Below are 25,719 nucleotides of genomic sequence, written 5' to 3' on the forward strand. Positions count from 1 at the left end.
AGAATTTTGCTATAAAGGCAATATTTCCACACATACTGTTTGCAACAGTCCAAACAATTCTTCAAGTCTAACAGCTGGTAGCTCTACTGTGTGCTGTTTGGCCTTCTCTTTCTTCAAGAGCTGCTGAAGTTAAATGAATTAGAAGAAAAAACATTAAAACCAACCAAAAGCAAACAACAAAAGCTATCTTATTCTATAGATGCACCATACATCGTCATTCAAAAGCAAAATTCAACTGAAATATGGGCAAAACATTTTTATGATGCATAAAACTGCATGAAGGGATGTGTATTTTGGTGGGGGGGATGTTTTATTATGTTTAATAAGCTACAGTACAGGTGAGCATATTTCCTCCCTAGACTCTCAGCTAACCCGTCATAATCATATGTAGACAGCAATGCAATACCTGGATTCAGTACACTTAAAAATTATTGCTTGCCCAAGGGACCCTCACAAAGGTTAAAAATAATAATTATGCCAGTGCCCATTTAAGATACCACACCAAACACCAACAATTTGTAAGATGTAGTTACTAGTTGCTAAATTCCTTTCCATAAGGACAGTATATCAGCCACAGTTCAAAAAATGACTGAGCAGTGCTTTAACTATGATAAAAGAAACAACACTGTTCACAAGCTGCTTTATATAAAATTTCACACCACATTACATACTCTTTACTCTAACCTCAGCTGCAACAGGTTGGAAGGTGATTTAGGATTTCCGCTAAGAATTAAGACTACATTATCACAAAGGTTGGAAAAGATCTTCATGGTCACATAGGACCAGTGTTTCCCCACTACACCATGTTCCTTATTATAAGATCTAAACATTTCTTGAACATCTCTAGGGATAGAGATGCAACCACCTCCCTGGGCAGTATGTTCCAGCACCTGACCACTCTGAAAGAGAAATTTTTTCCTAATGTGCAAACTGAACCTTCCTTCGTGCAACTTGAGGCCGTTCCCTCTAATCCTACTGCTCGTTACACAGGAGAAGAGGCTGATGCCCACCTGACCAGAATCTCCTTTCCCTCATCCAACAGGAAGGTAATGTGATCATGGAAGGAGATCAGGTTGGTCAAGTAGGACCTTCCTTTCATGAACTCACGCTGGCTGGGCCTGATCCCCCCAGCTGTCCCACACACGCTGTGTAATCTCACTCAAGATGATCTGCTCCATAACCTTCCCTGGCACCAAGGTCAGGCTGACAGACCTGTACTTCCCTGGATCCTCCTTAATACCTTTCTTACAGATGGGAGTCACACTGGCAAGCCTACAATCCTTTGAGACCTCTTTCCTTGACCAGGAACACCGCTAGATGGTGGAAAGCAGCTTGGCAATCACCTCAGCCCTGAGTACCCTTAGATGAATCTCATCTGGCCCCACAGACTTGTGACAGAAACCTACTACTCCATCTGGATTATTCCTATCTGAATTGTGGGGGGTTTATTCTGCTCCCCATCCCAGATTCATAGGTCAGAAGGTCTGACTTTTAAAGACAGATGTAAAGAAGGCATTATGAACAGCTGGAAATACCATCTCCATAAAATTCCTCCATATTTTTCAGAAAACTCACAACTTAATTTTCAAAACACCTGAAGTACACTACTATTTCATTATTAGTATTTATGAGTCAGCACATTTTGAGCACAGTTTTATCATTAGTCATCAAACACTTGAAAAAAACGTTCTGAGGATGAATAGGGAAATAATCTTTTGGCTGAGACATTAACAAAGAGAAAACACACAACTTACAAGATGTCTGCTTTACTTTAAATCCATTCCTGACAAATGGATGCAAAAGAACAATAATAGTGAAATAAATACTGATACAAATAGTGAAACAAAAACTATGCTTATCTAAACAACAAGCTATACCAGAGCAATTAATTTTGCATTTTAAGCCACTAGCAAAACAAAGTTACTGGGAATTCAAATTGGCAGTCACTTTCTCCCACCCCAATTTCAATGCAAACTGCAAGCAGACAGATGCATAAATCCCCTTCTACCCCCATCACTCTTTCAACACCTTCTTCAGTGCAGAAGAATGTGTAATTTCTTTAGGTATATGGCAGAGAAGGACAACTAATTTGGCAGGGGAAATCCACAAGGACGTTACCAGAAAATACAGATACAGTATACAAGGAGTTTTCCATGGAGAATCTGCATTCTGAGGGAGACTTGGAAGGACTGCATGGAGGAGAATACTGAGAGTCTAGGAGAAATACCAAAATGGAGCATGGCAGAGAGAACTTCTAGGAGGCAAGACTGGACAGAAAGGCTGGATTCTAGTAGGAATGGGACAGTATTCTATCATATGAAAGACCAAGAGATCATTTGGCAGTAAACAGGATTAGGCACAATTTCACTATCACTATAAACCTTATATGCAATACAAAACAGAAGGTCAACTTGCTGTTGCATTAACTACAGCTCACCTCTTTTCTTTGTTGATATGGCAGAATCTAAGCTGTTTTACTGCCAACCCTGTAAGAAGAAGGAAAAACAAAACAAAACAAAAAAAAAAGCAGTCCTATACTTATACAAAAACTCTTCTCAGCACTTGCTCTCATTCTCCTCAAAAAGAGGAGCCATTCCAGAAGTGATCTCAAACCCCAAAACAACTTCTGTGAGACATCTGGTCCAGTAAGGCATCAAACTCTGTAGTAATTCCACCACTATTCTCCAACAAAGCCTGTATGAATTTCTGAAAATGAGAAAGCTTGGGCTGATACACAATGGCTCAGTCATCACTGATGAAGGCTGAAAATACAACTTAACCGCCATTCGAGCAGAATGTCACTGCAAAGTTCTTCCCAAAATTTCCCAAAATGGAAAAAGCTGGCAAAATATTTATTCCCGAATAATTAAAACAAAAATACAAAAACCACCAAACACTTTCTTCACATGGGTTTTCTTTCTATCGTAAACTATATGTCCTTCCTCTGTACAGTTTAATTATCTTAACTGAAGAAGTCCACATGGTAACTCATGGTACCAGCAATTAGAAGTAGAAAGCTATGAAATTTGATGCAGCCAATTAATAGGCACGGGTCCTGTGAAACTCTGAATATATTAAAATATTTTAAGAAATTAATTTTGTACACTTAAGATGTGCTCCACAGATACATGTTCATGCTGAAAAGCTGCATTACTTCAGATTCTAAATAAATCTTGGCAGCAGAGCCTGAGGAAAAGAAGAAGGAAGAACACTAGTAGTGGACTCTACTTCCCCCGAAAGAAAAGCTTAGACAAGAAAGCACTCTCAACATAAAAAGGTTTTTGTTATGTCAAAGGTTTGAGAAATCTAAAAGCCAGTTAAGCACCAACTGATGTGCATCAAAATGACTTGACTTAGGATTTAATTGTGGAGATTAAGGCAGAATGTAAATATTTAACACAGAACCAATATTTTAAAGCACTTGTTCCTGACAACATAAGAAAATCAGCTTCCACTGCAAAAAGCAAAGAAAAAAAGAAAGTGCAAATCTTATCACCAAGGACGTGAACATGACATTTCTATACAGTAGGACAGCTATGGAGGACAAAACTGACAGCTGAATCTTGTTAAAGAAGGACTTAAAACAGAAAGTTTTTAATTCATGGGATCAGGTCAGCATTCCTAAGGAAACACTGTTCAGATCCTACACTGCAGAGACCTTGTCTAAACAGCTCAGCACCAGAGTCAAATAGACAACTACTGTCTGGAAAGTCTGCTGCCAACACGCTCCACAGCTTTGTGAATGGAGTTTTTCTTGCATGTGGAAACTAAGACTGTAGACTGCTTTGGTGCTGCACATCAAGGGGAGGTGGGGGAGAAAGGAGAGGGGAATAGACAAAACAACAACAACAAAAAAACAAAATGTGAGCTGATGGACTCTGTATTGCCATTCACAAACAGAATAATAAAAAAAGAAATCCTGATTTTTTATTTTATTTTAAGTTTCCTGATTAAAACTAATTACCCCAATTTTATTCAGTGAATGAACATAATCCAAAGCAAGTGATTGAAGGCACCTTTATACTCAGGCATATGTATGCTGCACATTGTGTTTCACATCAAAACCATTATTTCAAGGAAATTGTAAGTTCCACCACTCTGTATCCTATTATTCTTGTTTGTCATCTAAGTTTAATGCTGTGGGAAAGTGATGGAACTCAGACAGATTTAGATGACAGAGAAAACTAATGCCAAGAGTTAGCTAAACTAAGTTTAAAGTAAATCAAACTTTCAAAAACTTTTTTCACCACATGTATGATTTGTGGCTACTCTTAAGGCCACCATCTGAAAGTGGCATGGCTAACAGTTTTTTCCATTCAAACTCTCATTGCTTTTTTGTTTTGTCTTTTAAATACTAAAGGTACATGAGCAGTTTCAAACACCAAGGTAAGACCAACTGAATAGCACTGTATAACAGTCTAATTTCCACATGAAACACAAATTTGTAGGGACAAGGAAACAATCCCTGGCATTCATCAGTGTGGGGCATTAATACCCTCTTACAGTAACTGAACTGTGATCACAAAAAGTCTGGAGCTCTGAAGCTCTCAAAGAAGTTAAGGATGGTACCCTACAGTATGGCTCAATGGCTTTACCACGTAGCACCTTCCCAAAGAGTCGTCAGCAGCAAAATACAGGAATAATAACAGGAAAAAATAATACAGGAAAATAACATACATTGACAGATGTATGTTATTTTGCTATCAACACATGCTACCTCTGATTTTTTCCCCCACAGACAATAAACAGCCATGTCCTCACATAGACGTAATTATATGTAATTTCTAAATATTAAAGATGAGTTAGAAAAATCAGTGCTAAATGCAGACTTATACTGTAAGATGTTGATTTTGCATCAATGCTCAAAGAGCCATGCCCTTCTTAAGTCAAAACATTACCTCAGCTTACAGTATCACTGTAGTCAATCATGGCTCCTTTCCAAAATACTTAAGCTTGTGGTGCCCATAAGGTTGATCACCAGTGCTGTCATTTCCTCCATTACAATTTGAAAAACAGCAGGAAACATAGCTTCACAACAAATGCAGGAATAGCAGACATACACAAAAGAAACAGTATCTACTAACCACTCTGAGCCTATTTTTTAAATCTAATTAAGTTATATTGCAATCTCACCACAGCAAACATCTCCTAGAATTAAGGGTATTCCATTCGAGAACTGTCACAAATGAGTATTCTTCTGCTATGTAAAACCAGGACAAACACTTATTCTAGACATACATTCTTTTGGTGGGACTCGGGGAGAGGTTATATCTAGTTCACAGAAAATGAGGTCATCCATTTCACAATCAAATATAAACTATGCATGTAAATATGTAAGCATGGTATAGATGCTCTACCTCAATAAAAATTCAGAAACAAATTATGTCTGCATGCAGCTATATTATTTATAAATGCAGATGGAAGGAAGTTCATATTTACAAACTTAGTCAAACAAAAAAGCCATTATATCATCTTAACAGCTGTGTAACAATTTGGCAAGCTTTGCAGTAAAGAGTTTTTCCTCAGTGTCCCAAAAGAACAATTATTTTTGTTTCCTCCAAAATATCTTCTTTGGTATAAAGACCTCCCTAAGAATTGAGCCAGATGAATAAACTACAGAATAGAACTCCACAAGCAGAATGTGTGCCACAATAGGCATTTTTACTGCTGAAAGCAGCTGAACTGAGTTGACCACATTGCATACGGAATGTCATTTGTGACACAAGAAATGGTAATTAGTTGGAACACATTCACATCTTGTTAAGGACAAGGGTTGGCAAGACAGAACTGATTTGCATTGATTTGCTGTAACTGAATAAGCCACAGAACAGTAACATCTACTATTTAAAAAGTAGATGATAGGCTTGTTTAAAAGCCGCATTATAATATATACTTTAATTCATTAGCACCTTAATATTTAAAAGCAAAACAATTTCTAATTGTGTTTGTCTACTGCATTTTGTCCAAATTCAATGAAAAAGTGTATCCAGGTGTTTGTGGAACACTCCACTAACACACAGCCTTTCTGCTATTGATTGTTAACACTGAGGTGTGAATTATCTGGAAAACTGTCACTGGCTGAAGTTTCATTCAGATTATTTGACAAAAAATAACCCCACAAGTATTTAATTGCTTTAACTGTTCTTATATTTGTCTTTACATCTTAGAATGTCCATTTAGATCTAAGAGTTTCTGGCAACTTATTCCTGTTGTCTTTCCAAAGTATTCATAAAATTTTGCTGACAGGAGCTATAACCTAGCTCACCTTTAAGGGTCAGTTTGTGACAAATCAAAACAGCTTTTATGATCCATTAGCATTATAGATTTCATTCAGTTTATCTGGGATTTTTGCATGTTCTAACTGCATCCCAAGACACCCTGGCAGTAATAGCAGCACTACTGAAGTATGTAATGTAAATCTTTATATACACACCGATTTGTGAATAACTTCTGCCGTGGATCACATTCAGACTGTAAAGGAATGCCGCATTTTCTTGTGCCACACATCTGCTTCCATTGGCAGGAAGGCAACACTGCAATGCAATGCGGTCTTGCACAAGTGACATACTCTGTCTGTCACACTCCATATTCAGAATTAGAGACATCATTCCACGTCAAGAATGATGTATTACTGCTCTTGCCCCTTCCATCCAGGTTGGGGCATCTCACCTTGACCACATACATCGAGCAGGTAATTCACCTGGCTACACCAGGGTACGCAGAGGGATGGCTACAGAACACAGTGCAGCTAAAAATGCAGCTCTTTCATTAAGGTATCTCTTGAAATTAATCTCCCCTCTCTTTCTGTGCAATAGTAAAAATAGGCCTAACATTTTTGACTCCCAATCTTCAAAAATAAACAAGAAACTTCTTAAAAGAAGGAACATTAGAACAAAGTAGAACTTCATCTTTTCAATTAACGTGACACATCAGTAAAACCAACAAACAAAATCTGATTTTAAAATGAATATTCTAACTTCTGTAAAGTATTTTCTGAACATGATTAGCACTTTTTAATTTTAAGTCTAACATCCAAGGACACTTTCATTGCTTTTCAGGATGGCAGTGTGACACAATTACCATTATAGAGATAGATTTTGAATGAAATACTTCATGAGGAGAATGGATTTTCATGCTGCAACCTGACAAAATAGAACTTGATTGGCTATGAGCATAAGTGAGGGAAGTTAACTTTGCACCCTAAAAATAAAATAATAAAGGAAATAACAGTCAACTTTGTAACATACAAGGCATCTGAATTTTCATAGCATATAGCCATATCAAGAGAGGAATGAGAGATTAAATTACAGTATATGTCACTCAGTGGCTGAAAGGATTTGACATAATTCAAAGCAACAGTTTTAAACAGGTCAAATGATAACAAACCATTATGTACAGAAATTATCCACCAACATCTGAGCCATTTATAGAATCACCAAGGTTGGAAAAGACCTCCAAGATCACCCAGTTCAACTGTCCAGCTATCACCAATATTTCCCACTAAACCATCTCCCTCAGTTCAACATCTAAACTTAATGCAGATTAATGGTTTCTAAGGAGTTCTGATATATCTTCTCTATGCATACTTCTGTATAAAATGGAACTTAATGCCAAATCGATATTGCATGTTGGGGCAGGAAAAAAAAAAAAAGAAAGAAGAAGAATAATCAGATTGTGAAATCAGGTCAAAGACAACAGAAACACATACTAAAGTTTAGGAACAGAAACAGAAGAAAAGTTTAGGAAAGCCCCCTGTTCCTGCTGATCTCTAAGTAAATTATTTCAGATGCCACAAAATTAACCTCAGGATATAATTTTTTAAAAGTATTCTCGTTGACAGTGTCATGCTTAAACACAAAAGATCATGCACAAATTCAGTTTGCAGGTTATGTGATGTAAGAATTAGGAATAATGCTAAATGCCTTGTTCTCATCTTTCATCTAACTTCTACTACTGATATCTTTTCCCCACAAACTAGGTTTTTCCCACTGCAAAAACCTTCAAAAAACTGCTGAAATGACTAATCCCAACCACTTCATTTTGGCACTGGAGATTTCTCATGCAAAGCTCCCATGTAAGTATAAACACATCAAACCCCTCTCATAATCAACTATTGAAAGGAACCAGAAGATTTCTGCTTTCCATCATAGGAAAAAGGTTAAGACTAAACTATCTGCAGGATAGAGAAGACAATCCATGAATTTGTACATGTGCGACCAGAAAAATCCAACATTCTCTATGTAAATCTTCTGATTTATCTAAAGCAACTTAGGTCTTCTTTTTCTAAGAGGAAGTGATAGCAAAGGGAAGAAAAGTGGTATTAAAAAAAATCAAGAAACATTCGACTTACAATAGCTAATTCTGAACCAGATGATGTTACATACAAGGGGAAGTATTCAATTTAAAATTTGATTTTACAAGTCGAAGACGGGAAAAAAAACTATCCAAAATATATATTAAACAAACAAACAAACACCTTCCCTTTTCAAGTAAAGAAAAGCAACTGAGAAAAGCCCACCTTCTGTAGTTAAAAGAAAAAGAAGCTCAGAAATTAGAAGAAGAAAGTTTGGAAAGATTTCCACTGGTATGACTGCAGTGCTAAACACAGCTGATCACACAGACCAAGGGTGAATTCTTAGTATTCACAGCCACTGCTTTTTAGCAGCATCTGTATTAGAGAGTCAGAAAATGATAACAAGAGAAAGCTGTAGTGTTATCTTCGCTACATATCATATTGGGATACATTAACTCTAGTGTCTTTGTTGCACATCTGATAATAAAATGCACCAGACATAGAGGCATACAGTAGTATATACAGAACATATATAGTAGTATATAGAATATACAGCAGCATAGGAAAAGCTTGACAAAACTGTAATCAGTGCAATGTCAGTATGGTAGCCATTCCTTAAATTAATGATCATCAAGGCAAACACAGAAGTTTTAGTCAAGAAGCTATCCAAAATTCATCACTTACTTCCTGGAAAGTAGCTAGTACTATCAGCAGAGGGTGACTGCACACCTAGGTGTTAGTAAGCAGACAGAACGGCTGTAAGTGATGCTTCAGAACTGCCAGTGGATCCTCTCAGGTATTAAGAGAACTGACTGGCTGGTCCCACGGCAACAACACTGAGAACTACCACCAGGAATGCACACCTGGCAGCACTACTTGTATATCACTGTCACTACCCATTCAGTGCAACCATTTACAGGGTCTGGAGATAAAATGGCTTAATCATAAGCCAGAGAGTGTCCCACATCCAGTTGCATCAGTTCTATAAAAGAAGGGAAGTAAAAAGGCAGGGTGTAGCATCTGCAGCTGGGAACTTCAGACACCATATTTGAGAAACATATCTAAAATTAAGATCTCTGGCTCATGCACATAACAGAACACCAATATCATTCTGCAGACCAAGTATGCAAGATCCAAACTTTAGGGAGAAAATCCTTTTATCAAGAATCCACCATGTCCAAATCAGGACTCTTCAGAACACCAAAACTTTCTGCATCAGTAAGGTATGGTAGAAGATCAGAAAAATACTCCTCAGCACATTTACAGCTTAATGTTACAGGTAGAAAATGCTCATCACGCTGTCCAAAACTTAGTAAAGATGACACTTACTCTTTTCTAGGCTAAATTTCCATAAGAAAAACCAAAGACATGCTTAATAATCTGGATTCATATTTCTAACTTGGGGCATCACTATTAAACAACAATATCAATCTTACTATCAAACCAACTCAAGCAGCTCCTGAAGAGTAAACATGGATAAAACAACAAAAGATAGTCCACTAATTATTAACTGCATGCATACCACAGAAAGTACTCTGATTTCAGATGATATAACCTCCACTGATGGAAAGTTTTCAACCTACATACTATATAGCACTCTTTAAAGTTACAATGTTTCACATCATTCACAGCTCTCTAACTAGTAAGGTTAATTCCAGGCTCCATTTATTCCTGAAAATTGCTATTAAAAATAAAAAAATAAAGCAAGCAAGCTATGAGTAACAAGTTGCTAACCCATTCTTCAATTACAGTGCATCAGAAAAATTTCTCCCAGCAGGAGAGGACATGCACGTAACACAATACAGGAACACAGCTAATCACACTATCCAATCTCCCTTGTGTGCACTTTGAGATGGGGAACATCCAGAACAATTCTGTCCAACTCTCAGTGTTCATAGTCTCTCCTATCAGACAGCTCTAGCCAAAACTTAACAGCACACACAAATATAAGATGTAATACAGGAAGCAACAGTGAACGCAAAGAAGAGTATTTTTCTACCTATCCAGTTTCAAATCGAGAATTGCAGAAGCAAACATTCCAAGATCAGTAGCTGAGAAGAGGACCAGAGAACTATACATAGAATGTCCCAAACTACTACAGCTGTCTGCAACTCAGATATACCACTGGAAACTGTATAAAGAAAAAAAAAAAAAAAGCATGTGTGTAACAAGAGAGACAGTAGGAAAAAAAGACAAAGACAGCATTTAATCCATAATATAATGCTTCCTCTGTGGCAGACCTAACTTCCTCTTTTTAAGTAATATCATATTCCTCAAGGCACTAAAAAAAAAGATTAGCAATACACTGAAGATACAAATCAATTATTTAGAGAATGGAGGGTCATAGGCATAATTTCAGTACATATCTTACTCATCTTTGGAAAGAGAAAGACTGGAGTTAGTTACAAACAGATTTTCTAAGCATGATCTATAAAATGTATTAAGTACAGTGGTAAAAAAGTATGAGAACTGCACAGTTCTTGATCTGTATCTATTAGATTCTCAATCCATTAAATACCAGGTTGCTGCATGACAGCAGTGTCAGGACAATCATCTTTTTTTTAATACTGTTAATAAAGAAGCCTCAAACCAAACATTCAACCTAGCTGCATGTATGTAGACAATTCTCAATGCACACAGGATCAGACAGCTGCTACCCTGCTGGCTCCAGTGAAAGGATGGTAGTAGCATTGCAGAGACAAGCTGAACTTCAGAAGTGACAAAAAATACTGAGTAAATGCAGGGCTTCTTTCACCTTCAATTCCCACATGAAGTGGTCTTCCTTAGCTTAATAATCATGACACTAACAAATAACCATAAAGACTAGTGTCAAGGAAGATTAAAAAATTTTCTTACCAAGAAGTGTACAAATCAAGCATTTTAACTGGTTAACCACATCCATTTTCCAAATTATATATTATTAGAATTATATTATTATTAGAAAATAATACAAAAAGCTTCCCACCCCAAGTACTAGTTTTGAACAACAGCTACCACTACTCCAATGATTTAGCTTGAGTGACCACATTGCTGCTAAACACTGCCTGAACCTTGCTTAAATACCAACATTTTAAGGAAAGCAAACCAGCAAAAGTCATTTTAGGAATGAAGAAGCAGCTGCCAAATTTGCTGGCAGGCCATGCCTTCTCAACTGCTATGGCACATCATAACACAGAGAAAGCATGCTCAGTTGTAAAATCAAGTATTTAAAACCATACTGGAAGGCAAAAAGAATGTAGGCAGCATAAGGTCAGCTGTCACTTTTAACATTTTCACGAGAGCACAACTGGCCATTTATCTCACTTTCCAATTCAGTCAAAATAGCAAAAGAAAAATTTAGGTGGCATTACCTAGAATAGGGGTCTATGCAAAGTCTTGCAACATTTTATCACATTTCATCAGATTGGATATATAGAAATGTTACTTTTAAAATGTTACTCACAGCCTGGCAACAGATACATCAAACCTCATCTCAGACAGTTAATAATGATCACAAATACTAAATAAATAAATAAATAAATAAATAAAAAGGGAGGAAAGGAGATTCTGACCTTCCAGTCTCAAGTGAGACATATTCTAAACAAAAGGAAGATTGTGTGCCTTCAAGAATGAAAAAAATTAAATGGATGGGGACCAAATTCAGAACGTATGGGAGATTTTATACTCTGCAAGTTCAAGAAAATGAAAGAAAATCCTGGTAAAACACTGCTTAAGTCCCAAAACCAGCACATTCCCCATTGTTCTACAAACACTTCCGGCCTACTACACTACTGGTAGGGGCCTCACTTCTTGTTTCACAAATGCTGATGCAACATTACAAAGGTACAGCTGGCTGACTGTCACGGTACACAGCGATGCGACAATTCATGAAGGCATCCTCAAAATAGAAAGCACGCAGCTCACAAGAATGAGTTTAGAGCTCCATCAATAGAAGGTACTACAGATAGGAGGAATAACTTCAAACGTTATAAATAATACAGTAATGTTCCTTGGGTAGTACATTTAGAATAGCCCTCAGACTAGAAAGCAAGCAACAACAATTAAATATGAACTCTTTTCATGACAATCACAATAGCAAACTGCCTGTACATTAAATGAAAATAATTTGAGTGAAAACATTTTTCCTATATTATGTGCATTTTAAATTTGAAGGCCATGCTAATCTAGTATACTTTTGAGAGATCTAGGCCCAGAAATACAGACAGAAACTCACATCCAGAAGTTTGGGGAGTAACAGTCTACCCAAACTAAGTTCCTACATGACAGCTGTAAATATTACCTGGTACTTCAGGAGAATGAAGATTAAACAATCTGTCTCTTCTAAGAGAGACGCTTAAGGCACTGCATTTCAGAAATGAAACACCACTGAAGTTGAAAGTGCACAGTCTGAAAATACTTTGTTTGCTTTACTCTGAACTTTCAACCCTTCAATGCGCGTTAGTCATTCCAGGAATATTCCATTTCACATGATAAAAGATAATTTAGGGTTTGTCATTACAAAGCAGTAAGTCACTCCAAGGGCTTTTTTCTGTTTATTTGTTTTTTTGAGGAGCTTTTTGAAGCTCTTGCTTCAAATTAGAAACTAAATAGGAATAATCAATACAACAATAGAAAGTTTCATCCAATCTAACCACAAGCTTTTGAGTGGTTGTTTCTTGTTGTTGCTGCTGCATTTTAAACAGGAAACTCTGATTTATCACTAACTAGGATAGTAAGCACAAAAGCTTAAGCTGGATGCTGCTCTATCAGTGAGAATTTAGTTAAGACAGAGCAGTCTTCATGAAGACACTGCATGCTTCACTTTAAGAAATGTGACATGAATATGTGGTTCTTCTTAAGAATTTCATTCATTTCCCTATTGCTTCAATTTTCCGCTCTGCCAGCTGCTAGAAAGGAGGACAACAGTCACGCTTTTCTATGAGGCCTTTCTTTCATGTAATTGCTGAAAATAAGACTTCACTTCTGCTACGCACTTTAGAGAGGATCTCTGAGCTCTCTAACCCAGAGCAACCTAATATTTAATTAAAGAAAGTAATTCCTTTCCTTCCCACCTGGACAGGAATTTATTGTTGATACTCACATCAGTCTGACAGTCTTTCAATTTCACAGAACTGATTACAAGATATCACTAAGTTACTTATTGATAGATACACCTGAGTCCAGGTGAAAATAAGAGTGATCATCTGTTATCCAGCTTCAGGCAGAACTGTTTTCCTGACCTGTGACATGCTGGGAGATGGCCAAAGGAAGTGACAAGTTCCAGTCACCATTACTACTTTGCAAATTACGAGTGAATGAAAACTACTAGTGTGTTTTAATTTCCTGTTGCTTAATTAAAATACCACTATTTAGTAGCTACAAATATTTTTCTAAAGCCATCAGACAACTACAATTCAAATGACTAGGCATTTTTAAATGCTCTATTAAACACATTTATACCAAATGTCTTTAGTCAACATGCACCTGGGAAGCCCAAACTTTTCTTACTGTATCAAAAGAAAACACATTCTGATAGTTAACTCCAGTTTAGAAGGTGCAACAAGATTACAGTGATCCTTCTGCTAGTAAGAGAGACAGCAGGAAACAAAATGGCTAAACAATAAATTAAAAAGAGCTTGGAATGTTTGGCTTCTGGCACAGAATCAAAAATCCCTTGCAAGATGCTTCATCACTATATAGGCATGAACTAAGCGACTCAGTATGACATGAAAAGCAATTGTACATGAACAGGAAACTGCCTAGGAATAGTCTACAGCACATTACCAAAGAGTGAAGGGTTATTTTAAGTAGAGGTGTAATCCAGCAGCAACGTGCCTTACATAGAGCAACTGGCAGGAACTTCCCTGAGCTGTGAACCATGAAGAAAGCTTGAATAGATGTGACCGTTTTTTCCCCACAGTGCCTTGTTCTTTGAGGCATCGGCAGAAGAGTCTGTATCCTTTAAGCAATTACTCAGCAAGTGCTTTTAAAGAGGCTATAATAGACTCAGGAAAGTCATCTTCTCTCAACAGAGGAAATTCAAGACTGTTCTCTTGGCCACCAGGCTGGTCTAGAAGAGCTGTAGGAGTTTGGCCACTTCAGCAGAAGATCTGTTTTTGACTGAAGAAGAAATGAATAACAAATTGCACAAAGGAAAAGAAGAACAAAAAAATATCATTACCAGCATCAAATACCCTAAGGCTGATTTGTTAATGCACTGCCACCTTCATTTATCTCAAAAGCACAGGAACAAAAGCTAACAGTTACGCATGACAAGTGGATGAACTTACACAGACATCACCGCTGCACGAGAGGTATTTGCAGCTACAGTTCAGAACAGCCCAGTACTCAGCACCATTGTAAATAATAGTGCTAAAAGCCACTCCAGGTAAATTTTCTAGTGCGCATTCCTGAACCTTCGCTGGGGGCTATTTCCAATTACAGAAACTACACGGACACAAATCTGCACTTGACTACCCGCTTAAATTACTTAGCAGTAACAGTTCCTTGTTAAGAGCTGATGAGAAGATTTCACAGAATCGCACAAACCGCTCACTGCTCTTCAGTATCTCGACACAAACTAAACCTTAAATACACAGTTATGGATAACCGTATACTAACTTCACAAATACCCAGATAATATGACTTCACAATGTTTTTTGTTTCTTTTTGTTTTGATTTTTTCTTTCCCCCCAGGCTCTTCCACAACAGAGTCCACATTCTTACAGCAATGCTTCAGAGGTAACTCAAATTTAAGAACTCCTGACCCTTGCACCATACTTTAGACAATAATATGAGAAAACCAGAGCAAATGCTATCATGGTCACAATAACATGCTTTCAACTTTGTGGTGGGAATACAAATATTCTGCAATTCACTTCTGCTTGTTCTACGCCATAAAGGAGAGGAGTACCAAGCAGTGAGTTAAGAGACTAAGTAGAAAAGTACAGGATTCAAATTAAGGCAATTAGTATGCAAGTACAGTATTTCTGCAAAACTAATAAAACTTCCCATGATACTTTCACCTTTGGACGATTATTGTTAAGCTGCAGAAAGCAGCTTTACTCATGAGATGTTTGAAAACATCTTGAGAACTTGTTTTCAATATTCAGCTAGAGTAATATTCCGCTCCAGTTTTGTACACCAGCTTTCACAAAAAAAAGTGTAGATAATATTGTCATCTGGATGTGCAAACAAATGCATTTATGAAATTGTAGTGCATTATTATTCACTAAGACTCTGAAACTCTGGGTAAATGCCTTTTAAGGACCTTAAAATGCAAACAGCAGCCTAAAAAAGGAGTTTGTCTTTCTTTAAATAACGTTTTCATATCCCAGGCATATAAGAACCACTCATTTTAACAAAGCATATAAGCACTGTCTAAAAGGGTATAGCCTCTCTACCTCTCTCAACAGCTTCCCAGTTAACTTCCATCTTTCACCACAATTTTTACCAGCCTAGCATATCATGGATCCAAAGTGGATTACAGAATTTACAAGGATTAAACATCCCCAGCCTCTTCTTTTTAGGAGGGCACTCCTAGTGCACAACAGTTTAGTGTTCCCTAAAGCTAGGTAAGATCTCAAGATATTTCAGCCAAGAAAGGAAGAAAAAAAGTCATCTCTAATCTCATTTGCTTCCTTTTTGCTCTTATCAACACCATTTCATTAAGGACTTGCTAGGAAGATATTGAAGGGAAGGCAAAATTCTCAAGATTAAGTCAGTACCACCAAGAAAACAAGCAAACCTGTGGCTATACCAGCCTAAATACAATGTACTGGTATAAAGATTAATGACTGGAAGTTTTTAAATGATACATGAAGCAACTTTACTTCCTCCAAAAAATATGTAGATTTGTTTTTCTAACACTATCTTCTGTAGTGCCTGTAATGAAATCTAACCAGTGACATCTCATCACAAAGAGATGGATTGATGGAAAGCCAGCAAGTGAGACCTGCTTTCCTTCTGAATATTTATCCTTTCAGTACAAGTACATTGGCAAGGATCAATTCAGCTAATTCAGAGTCAAATATAACATAACACTACAAGTCTATCAGCCCTTTAACAGAGAGGAAAATCTGTCAGTTTCAGCATATTTTCTCCACAGTTAAACTAATCACACAGGCATTTTGGAAAAAAAAAAAAAAGGGGGGGTATTTTATCATAACAGTCAATAGAAAGACTGAAAAGAAGTCCAGAAATGTGAAAAAGAAACTCAACTTTTTTCATTACTGATCAAAACAACTTAATTTGGGAAGAGCTGTCTCAATACCATCTGAATGTTCCAAAAGAGCAGAACTCCACAACAAAACAAAGCACAACACTTCTACAGATTCCATTTTGTAAAAGGTAACGCTTTTCACAGCATGCAGTACCTCACTCAATTTTTAATATTGCACTTACCCTTAGCAGACCGTTCCACAATACACATGGAAGAGATTTAACTGCAACAACGATATCAGACAACTGTTTCAGATAAAATTATTTTATCAACAATTGAATTACATCCTTTGTACTTCTAACACCTCAACAACTGCAGGGGAACCGTTTGGGCAGGACTTGAAGTGGTGATTGAGCACCTGGTGAAGGGGTGTGTCTGGCCCAGGGAGCACAGGCAGATTGTTTGCACCTGTGCTCCCCAGCTGACCAGGAGGTGTGGGCACAGGTGGAGCCCCTGGGCTCATTATAAAGGCCAGCCACTGAAAGGAGAGCATCTCTTAGACCTGGGCTGCTGCTGACAAGGAGTGCTGCACAGCCACAATCTGCTTCACCAGCTGGGTGAGTGCTATTCTTCTTTCTGGTACAGGACTATAGGTCTATCTGCAAGTGCTTTAGTATCACCAAGAATCCGACAAAAAGCTTTTTTTCTTTGTGAGAAAAACAGCTTAGCCTTTGTAATTAAGTTTGACATGCAGATAAAGTAAATTTATCAGTTACCATTGCATTAAAATAGTAAACAAGTCTTTAGAATGTTTTTGAAAAGGTTTTTGTGATGAAAAAAGATCTCAGAAAAAAAACTTGCAGTAGAACTATCAAAAGGCTCCCAGGACTTGGAAGAATCTGTGGTTTTCACAAACTACTGATACATGACAGTATGATATGACATGTATATTGGAAAGCAACAAGCTTCGTTAGGAGCCTTTTCTTAAGGAGCAAACTATTAAACTGTTTCCTTCCACAAGAAAAGCCACTGAGGCAACAACAAAAGATTACCAAAAGTAACTGTAATACATACCAACTTAGCACAGAGTAGTTGCAATCCTGTTTAATCTAGCTAGCAAGGGCAAGAATGGTATGACAGAACAGTACAGGGCCTATGAGCACAGCACAGAGGGAAGTCTCTGGGGAGTGGGAAAGACCAGAGAAAACAACTGTAGCACTGGCAGCAGGAAAGAACCTCCTGCCGCCATCCCTGCCCTCAACTCTCACATGCTCATGAACAATCATTTGTCAGTCCCTGTGCAACAGTTCCTTAGGGCTTCATAATGGGGAAAATATCAGAGAGGATGAAGGATACAGGAGGCTGGAAGGAGATGCTTGGTACCTGTTCTATTTAACATATTTTTCCACTTCATACATGCATTTGAGAGAAATTATATGGTTCTCTAACTTTCAATGACCTTTTCTAAATGAAAGTACAACACTGACATAAAAAAACTCATCAGAACTGGATAACATTGTCACCCTTCTTGCTTTTGTTACTTTCTAATCCTTATCTGCTAGAAATTGGCTCTAATGTAGGAAATAGTATGGGGACTTGGATCTGCAATAACACAATAACTTACATAAAACAGCTCTTGGCTGTCTTTGTATCTACGACCACGACAGAACTGTGACACCTTGCAACAGAACACTGCAGCAGAGGTTAGCCAGAATAGGTAGAACAATACATTACTATCTTAATCATCCATTATTGGAACATAATTGTCATCTGACAGGACAAATCCTTATTCAATTTACCATTTGCCCCACTCAAAATCACTGCATTTTTAGCAGCAATGACTTCAGTTCTTCAACACTTGAAAACATTTACTTAAGAAAAGTAAATATAACAGTTTTTCTATCGTGCGTAATAATTCCCTCACCAGACTCACAATAATATTTTCATATTGAAGCTTTCAATTTATACTCTGTTCTCTGCAAGAGAAAGACCAGAATCAATGAAGGTTCAATCATGTAGTCATCATTCTGACTACAGCATCTTATATGCATAAGATGAAACTAGAAATACAGTGACGCATAAAAATCTTTCTGTTACTAAAAAAACTTCTAACCTATTGTCAGAGTAGCTCTGGAATTCCCAGCCTTCCCCTCGCACGTCTTCTTTCCCTCTCTGGTATTTTAAACTAGGTACTTGCTACTACTTCCTGGTATTAGCCCTTTGAAAATAAGATGCCATTTTGAAAGAACATTGTTTTTAGGTGATTAAATTGCTCACAGAAGACCAAGAAGAAACATTAATCCCTTGCTAATCTGAATAGCTACTGTAACAGGTAATTACAGTGCAGCTTTCTTCAATGACACTCTCTTACCCTATAGACATTCCTAAAGATGGAAAGCATTCCAAGTGTGTACTCATTCCTCTGACAGCCAATTAAGATAGAGAAATATCTGAATCCTTAGGAGGATGTAATTAATAATACAACACAACTTTCTAACTGAACTTTCCTGAACATTAACACAAGTTAGTTTATTCCACTTAGAAATATAGTAAACTTGACTACTCATCAGTCTGCTGTAGTTTCTACACTATCTTAAATCTTAAAGACAAATTGATCACCTTTTTCATAAAACTGACTTGATATTGCCTGATTCAGCTGTAAGCCAGCATGTTATCTTCAGCAATTGCACAGAATGGTGTAAAGCTTCTTAGTGTCATCCTAAGTCTTTATTCACTGTGTCTCACTCTGCTATGCGTCTGTAACAAGTTCTAGATATTACCAGCAGGATTCTCAATGTAAACAGATGTTAAGATGGAGCTGTGAAGAACACTGTTTCAATTCTCATCTATTTAGAAGTTAAGTAATAAAACTACTGGTGAACGTACCAGAAGAGATTGATTATTTCTGCAATCTTTTGCTTCATTTACTGAGTGAGATATTTGCATTTTTCTACTACTTAAATGGTGATCTAGTTTATTTCATGCCTGGGATCCATCTTCAGCACTATTCCTTGTGCTATTTGCCTGAGTTAGATTTAACTCTGTCCCAGTTTGACAGATTTTTTTCCCCTCCAGTGGCTGAAAGACATCTTAAGAAGGAACAGAAATTCTAGTGGCCATAGAGATAAGACTAATAGAGCATGAAGGTGCTCAATAAAAAGCACAAAGAAATCACACCTTCTCTGGAGGGGGGAAGAAATCCTTTATTAAAAAATCTAGATGCTGAAGGAGAGGCAAAGGAGCACATGTTCATAATGGCATAAAAAAAAATGAAATGAATGAAGCAGCAACAGACTGGCTTTACAGCTGAAATAATTTCAGTGGCTTGAGGAACTGGAAAAATAAGACGTTCACAGATACTGATAACCAAGATATCATGAGATGCACTCTTGAAAAAACAAAGCCTCTTAAAATCAACTGCATGAACCATTACCTATAAAAGTTAGCTGTCTCATACATTCCTGTAAATCAACAGGTGTTCTCTGTACTATGGTTTACCTTACTAAAAAAAAAAAAAACAGCAGGATGTTGCAATACACAGGAAGTTCATAAGAATTTACACCAACTCATTACTCCATTGGAAAATAATATTTTGAATTAAAAACTGAGAGCAATGGCTTCAAGATATGCAAGGAAAACAGAATTGAAATTACAAAAATCTGTCAGTGTTCCTTCTCACGTTATTGTTAATAATCTTTTGAGATATTAACATCTGGCAAGCTATGCTTTTTGTCTTTTTTTTTTTTTGAATCACTGTTAATCACTGTTCCTGTCTTTCTCTGATGCTGAGTCAGAGAAACGCTGGCAGAAGGACCCTTCATTGCAAGTCATACGAATTCCTTAAAATGGCTTGGCTTTTCTGATTATCTGAAAATTTCTAGAAAAGTATCAAGTCAATTCCTTAGTACTGCTTACCTCTTTGTTCTATTAGAGCAAAAGTCCTCCCTAAAGTACGTTGAGTATCACCCACTAAGATGAAAATCATACGTCAACTTAGGTGCAATATATCAGCTCTGTATTCTGCTATCTGCCACACCCACCCAAGGGTATAAGCATATTAAATACAGATACATCCACATCTTTAAATCTTACTGTTTAATGCGTTCCCAGAACTTACATTTGTTTCCGAAGATGATTTAGCTAGTGATTTTTCTGTTTGTCTGTTTTTATAAGAAATTTCTTAGCAGAGAAAAGCTGATTAAACAGATAGTAAAATATAAGGTTTGCTGGCTTAGATATGTTATCAATAAACATCTAAACTCATCTTTTATCTCAATGGAGTTTAATAAGTAATTGCATCCCTGATCAGAGGACAGAGGAGTGACAGGGAACAGATGAGAAGAGTCCTTTCTGGTTAGCATGTAGCTAGGTGTGGGTGTGATTCTTCAGTCCCACAGATAGTAGTTCCATTCCTCCACCATGTGAATGACAACCCAGATGTGGTAGCTGTGTGAATACTGCTCCAAACTGAGCACACTTCTACCCCTCCAGCAGAAGAGGGGCTACACATACTGACAGGTTTTTTCCCTTCTCAGTACGTATAGTCAGGTTAAAAAAAAAAAAAAAAGGCCACAATACTAGTAAAACTGATGAAATAAAATGGTATGACAACACCCAACCACTTAAGTGACTATCTCTGCCTCAAAAGACAACACATCCAAAACATTGACAGCTCGATCACCGGCTTCTTAAGACGGTTAACAGGAATGCGGGAGAAAAGCAGCATACCTGTGTCAGGCTCACGTGACACACACGTACGCAGACACTCCTTCCCCTCCCAGCACCAATGATCGCCCAGACGCAATTAAGTGTGCGGATACATGTCTATATGAACACATACAAATACACGCACATCTTCACGAGGACAACAGCCTCGCCTTCCGCACGCCAGCCTGCCTTCGCTAAGCCCTACAGCTAGTAGGACTAATAGACCCAGGATTTGAAGCGAGCAACCAAACGAACAAAAAAGCCCCGCGGCGCCGCGACGAACCCCGACCGCTCGCTCCCTCCTGCGCCGGGAGAAAGGATCCGAGCGGCCGGGCTCGGCAGCGCCGCGCGGGGGGAACCGTCCGCCCGCAGCTCCGCAGGGTGGGGACTCGCTCGCTCGCTCCCCCGAGCTGACATTGTCTGGATGCCGCACACCGCAGCCCCGCCGCGCCGCCCAGCCCGCGCCGAGGCACGCCTTACGCGGGAACAGAAAGCCCCCGCCGGCCACCGACGTGCGAACGCTCGCTTCGAAAAAAGCACCACCCCCGGCGCCGCGCGGAGCGGCTGCGGCCACCTCGCCGATGCCCCGCCGCTCCTCCGCCCCGCCGCTCCTCCGCCCCGCTCCCCCCGCCCGGCGCGGTCCCTCCGCAGCCCGCGGCGAGCCGAGGGAGGCGGCGGGAAAGGCGCTGCCCGCCCGCTCCCCCTCGGCCGCCGGCCCCCAGAGGCGATGCGGCGCAGCCCCCGGCGGAGGGCGGCTCCCCTGCTCACCTCGCCCCGGCTCGGGGAGCCCCCGGCGGGAGGACGGCGGCGATCCCCCGCAGAGCAGAGGGCAGGGACGGCGGGCACGCTCCCGCTGGCGGCGGCGGCACCGGAGCTCCGCTCGCGCTCCGCCTCGCAGCCCCCCGCGGCCGCGGCTGCTGCTGCTGCTGCTGCTACGCGCCGCTCCTCCTCCCGCCGCTAATGGTGGCCGCCACCGCCGGCTCCCGCTGCCGCTCCCTTCCTTTCCCGTTTCTTGTTTCCGCCGAGCGCGGAACACGCCCGGCAGCCGGAGCACGTCCCTGCCCGGCAGCGGAGACGCCGCTCCCGCCCCAGTCCCCGCCGCCGCTCCGGGCTCTCCCCCCGCCGCTCACTTCCGGCGAGGCTGCGCCTCGCCCCGCCCAGCGGGCCCGCCGCCAGAGCCCGGGGGGCGGCGGGGGCCCCGCGGTGCCGGGTGGCCGCCGGCCGTTGGTCGGGCGACGGTTGGGCCGGCGCGCGAGCGGCGGTTGGGCGATTAGCGCGCGGGAGCCGTTGGCGCGCGGGGGGCGGGCGGGCGCGCGCGGGCCCCGCAGAGCGCCGCCACCCCTCCGCGCGCCGGGTCGCGCCGCCGAGTTCTGCGGAACGAGAACGGAGCGGGGCGGCGGGCGGCACGCGCGGCGCGAGGCGCGGCTGAGGCGGCCGGGAGCGGCGGCGTCCGCCTCGTGCCGACCGGCGGGCGGCCCCGCGCGGGGACGCGTTTCCCCATCGTGGGAGTGCGCGCAAGCCCGCGGTCGCGTCTCCCGCGGAGTCGGCCGCGGCCGCCCGGGGCCGACCCCTGAGCACGGTGAGCCGCGCCCCGCGAGCACGGTGTCCCCGAGCGGGAGCTCCGCAGCAAACCCTGGTTCCGGGACTGATAACAACCGTGCACGACGGTGCCCGGGCTACCTGTGTAAATACTGATTTACCCATAAGGTTATGAGGTGGGTCAAAAACAGCGTGAAGAGGCAGCTTTAAAACGCAAGCTGGCGCACAGGGAAGGTATGTTCGTGTATACGTGCTACTGACTGGTTTGAAAACAGAGTCCGCACGGAATTGCAATGCAATGGAAACGAACAAATCTGCGCCTGCTGCAGCACACGAGCGATGCTCAGATCTGGACAGCACGCAGAATGTCAGCTGCAAACATCCCGGGCGAACTGAGATCAATGCTATGGGTGCAGAACCACCTTGCAGCAATTGCACCTCTGAACTTCTGTAAAATATCAGTGTGAAATGAGAGTGTGAGCTCATCCCTAAGAAACTGCAGCGGCCTCCTGCAAAACGTTCATCTAACCATGCAAAATAATACCTCACTGAGGCTGAAGTGCCCCTGAGTCTGTGGAAACGTTCCACGATGAGCGAACGCGTGGGCTCATGTTGTTTAAAAGCAGCAGTAAGGACCTGAGTGCTGTTCTACAGCTGCTGAGTGTCAGCAACGAACCCGACATTACAGGCAGGTTGGGGCTGTCACCACGTGCCTTAATCCTACCAGGCTGTGAATGATCCTCCATGGTCCTGCTGGGATCAGGCAGCCACCACTCTCCCCAGAAGCAGAACGGGCTCACGGCGTCAGCACAGCCATTGCAAGGCCACTGCATGGAGCAGCCGTTGTGTGCACACCGAACCCAGTACGGCCACACTGCCAGCTCACATTCAGCTGTGGAGCTGCATGGCCATGGGGTGTGTAAAGCTTCACACACTCAGCTGTGAAAATGTAGCACAAGGAAAAAGAGCCCGTGGGTGACGAATGCAAACTTTTTGGCACGTGGAAATGTTGTTCTTGTATATCAAACTTGTTAAATGCCTTGAGTCTAAGCAGACAACGCAATTAATTTAATGTAGAGTAGAAAGCAGAGCCAGACCACTTTAAGCGTGACAATCAGATTGGATCTCTATGCATCCTACAGAACCACTATCCAATTACAGCAGTTACTAACATAAAGTCATCCCCCAGGCTGGGGAAATGGCAGTGCGTGGTGGGTAAGGTCTTGAGAACAGCACAGGGGATTTACTCACACATCTCCCAGTAAAAGTAACATGAAATAATGAAAGTAGTCCAGTCTTTTGAATAAGTTAAAAGGTATACACATTTCCAGACAAGAAAAGATAAAGTTGATCAGTGGTTTTAAAGGGCTATAGACCTGCTCTCCTGCTTAAATGTTGTCTGTCAGTCTTGGTGTTAAGAAAGCTGAGCAGCATTGGAGCTGAGCTTAGCTTTGAATCCTTCAGAAGTTTTATTTTCTGTGTTTATATAATTCTGAATTAGAAAACAAAGGCAAGGTGGACTTTTGGATCATTAGACAGTTGCAGGAATTTCTGCAAAGGAAATGTCAGGGGAAGGCTGAAAATCAACATCACATCTTGGTTGGTTTTTTGGACCCAAGGAAGTCCAAAGACTCCTGCAGCAGGAATTCCATATTTTGGTGACTGTGTCAAGTTTTGGCTTCTCAGCACAAGAGAAACTTGGACATACTGGTAAGAGTTCAACATAAGGCCACCAAGAGGATGAGGGAGCTGTGACTGTTCATCCTGGAGGAGGCTCAGAGGGTGTCTTATTAATGTCTATAAATACCTGAAAGAATAGAACCAGGCCCTTTTCAGTGGTGCCAGAGACAGGGCAAGGGGCAATGGCCACAATCTAGAACAAGAGTTCCAGTTCCATCCAGCAAAAGTTCCATCATTAAAAACCTTTCTTGTGCATCAATGACTCGCTCAACCTGTACTTTATCTCTTTCTACTCAGCTAGCTATAATGGATTTCCATATGGGAGTTATGATGAAGTATTGCAGCATTTCTTAGCAACAGGTATGGCACCCATAGCCATTAGCATCAATAATTCAGCTCATTCAGCCTATACTTCAAAAATGTCTTTTCTCAGATTTTATCTACTGCTCAAAGTAAACAAGAATATCCGAAAGGTTTCTGACCTTGAAACAAGAAGGTGTAATGACAACAGTCTAGAACAGGAACAAAAACTTGGACACGATGGGGCTTCTAGCCAGCCATCATGATGCACAATACACTGCAGAAACTTCTGTTCAGGGTTAAGGCTGCTGGACTTCCTCAGGGCTATTGCTCTTTCTTAGGATGGCTGCTGCTATTTGCATGTGGGAACATGTCCAAAGGAGCACCACAAGCACTGGAGTGAAAACACTATTTTCTGAACTCATTTCATCAGTGTAAATTAGGAAAATCTTGAGTAATTCCAGCTGAAGATTTACAGAAGGATGGCAGATCTGACTCCAAAGCACACAGTGTGAATGAAAATGTGACCACTCTCTTCTTATGTACTTTGCTTTTGTTGTGCTTCTGGAAAGTAAAGAGGTACACCTTATTATGTCACAGGTGGTAATTTAAAGCACAGAGAGAGTAACCTACCTACAGTTAGTGAGGAAGTCACTTTATGAGACAAGGTCAGATTCCTGCTCTCATTGGTCCCAAGCCAATCTCTTGCTTGGGAAATCACTTTCCATCAAAACTTATTGACTGAGATTCTCTTTATAGAAGTACCAAGGTTGCCATGATACAGACGAGCAAATAATCTACCTATAGCATTCATCATCATCATCATTTCTGTTAGTGAAAAGTCCAACCACCCCATCACACAGTTCAATAAATCAGCAGGGCTAACACATGGCAAGAAAACATTCCTTCTTGACTCCCAAAGCAATCAGCTTATGCCGCTGAAGCAGGAAGCTTGTTTGTCCCCTGCACTGTTTTAATCTAGCGCATGCAGCTGCAAATGTTGTCTTTGCTCACAAATCTTCCTAAATCCCTTTTTTTTTTTTTTTAATTCTACTAAACT

At 40.5% G+C, this 25,719-nt stretch overlaps 1 protein-coding gene across 2 annotated transcripts in view; it reads right to left on the bottom strand.

Annotated features, from left to right (window-relative positions):
• RAPH1 (Ras association (RalGDS/AF-6) and pleckstrin homology domains 1) overlaps positions 1–22,274 on the bottom strand; it is an 81,668-nt gene extending 59,394 nt beyond the window's left edge. Inside the window, exon 1 of one of the 2 annotated variants that reach the window (XM_031601301.2) lies at positions 21,909–22,274. The gene's annotated coding sequence lies outside the window, so the exon portion shown is untranslated. Of the gene's footprint in view, positions 1–16,675; positions 21,702–21,908 lie in introns of those variants that run through there. The other variant, XM_031601302.2, reaches the window with a different exon arrangement.
• Positions 22,275–25,719: the final 3,445 nt, after the last annotated feature.

Source organism: Phasianus colchicus, chromosome 7 (genome assembly GCF_987193195.1).
Source record: "Phasianus colchicus chromosome 7, bPhaCol1.hap1.1, whole genome shotgun sequence".
Classification (NCBI taxonomy): Eukaryota; Metazoa; Chordata; class Aves; order Galliformes; family Phasianidae; genus Phasianus; species Phasianus colchicus.